Source organism: Marmota marmota, unplaced genomic scaffold, assembly GCF_001458135.2.
Source record: "Marmota marmota marmota unplaced genomic scaffold, marMar, whole genome shotgun sequence".
NCBI classification, from domain to species: Eukaryota; Metazoa; Chordata; class Mammalia; order Rodentia; family Sciuridae; genus Marmota; species Marmota marmota.
In genome coordinates this window covers 3,871,504-3,873,013 of record NW_025999962.1, presented here as the reverse complement: position 1 = coordinate 3,873,013, position 1,510 = coordinate 3,871,504, and the positions used below count along the sequence as shown (strand labels likewise).

Below are 1,510 nucleotides of genomic sequence, written 5' to 3'. Positions count from 1 at the left end.
GCTCAGCCGGGGCCACTCTGTGCTTCTGAGGCTCCTGTTGCTCCGCGAGGCTCGTGAAGGCCACCTGTCACCCAGCAAGGGGCACCCATACCCAGTGGAACTGGCTCTTAACGGCACCTTAGCTGGTGCTAGCACGTGTCCCCGTGTCACCAGGCAGCACACCTGCCCACGCTGTCCCTGACGGCACCTCTCCTGCCACCGTGTCCTCAGGCCTCTCTGTGCACATGTCTCCACCTCGCCCCGCCTGACCCGGGCAGCCCCAGAGCTGAGGCCTGTCCCCGGGCGGCCGAGTCTCGCTGGGGCCGGGTCTGGTGTGGGTGTTTGGGCCGTGGGTTGCGCCCTGGTGGAGGGCAGTCCCTCCTTGGTGAGTGAGGCTTCCCTCCCGCAGACTGGATGAGTTCCCGTGGGATCGGGTGGCTCTGGCGGGGGCCGCCCCCAGGCTGAGCTTCTCTCCCTCGGGCTCTGGCTCCGCTTTCTGCCGTGAGTGGAAGCAGCACAAGGCGCTCAGCAGACACAGCCGCCCTGTCTTGGACGGGCCTCCAGCCTCCAGAGCCATGCGTCCAAGTAAACCTTTTTCCTGCACGAATTACCCCGCTCGGGGATTCTACTATAGCAACAGAAAACAGACTAAGATAATCACAGCCTAAAAATGGCCCCATCGTCTTCCCCTTCCTCTTTCCCTGGTCTGGACCTTTCCCTCCCACGCTGACGGAGCTCAGCCTTGTGACCTGCTCAGTGTGAGCCAAGCAGGGGCTTAGAAAGCCCTATGTACCTGGGTTCGCACTCAGACTGCATGTGGGACACGGAGGCCACCAGTAAATGAGCCCCAGCCAGCCAGTTGGAGAGGGACACCAAGTGTTCCTCTCAGCAGACACACGAGCAAGGCCATCCTAGGTCATGCCACCACCAGCCAACCTGCCAGCTAGCCACGGGGCATGAGAAAGCCCTGCACAGAGGGGCCACGCCCAGCCAGACCCTGGACATCCCAGGCAGCCCCAGAATCGTGAGCTAAATACACCATCGTGACTCGACGCCCCCAAGATTGGGGCTTCTTTGTTACATAGCACAAGCTAACTGTTACAGCCCAGCATTGAACATGAGGACCATCAGGGACGTGGCGTCTCCGGTAAATGTGTTTGGTGAGGGCTGCCACAGCCAAACCTGACGGAGAGCCCAGACCTGCTCCAGAGGAATAAGCCAGTCCTGACAGGAAGCGGGGGTCCAGCAGGGACCAGTACGGCCCCCGATTTGACCCAGATCAGGTCTCGCGACCCCAGTTTGGTTTCCCTGCTACGGCATGCAGGCGGCGCAGTGACAGGTTGACACGGATATTTCAGTTAACCTCAGATAAACCACGCACGTGAGTCTGACGCTACAGCAGACTCTGCAACCCACTTTTTGTGTTTTTCTGGAAGTCCTGAGGAGGTCGATACCCGGGCCAGACCGCTCAGCACGGAGCCCACCCGCCCCCTGAAGCCAGGTTTCCGAGGGGTGGGGAGGGTGGGCGTCC

The 1,510-nt window shown here is 61.3% G+C and overlaps 1 protein-coding gene across 2 annotated transcripts in view; it reads right to left on the bottom strand.

The window, feature by feature from the left end:
- Nucleotides 1-1,510, bottom strand: part of Shisal1 (shisa like 1) — a 100,935-nt gene that overhangs the window by 75,130 nt on the left and 24,295 nt on the right. The gene's annotated exons all lie outside the window — the stretch shown is intronic.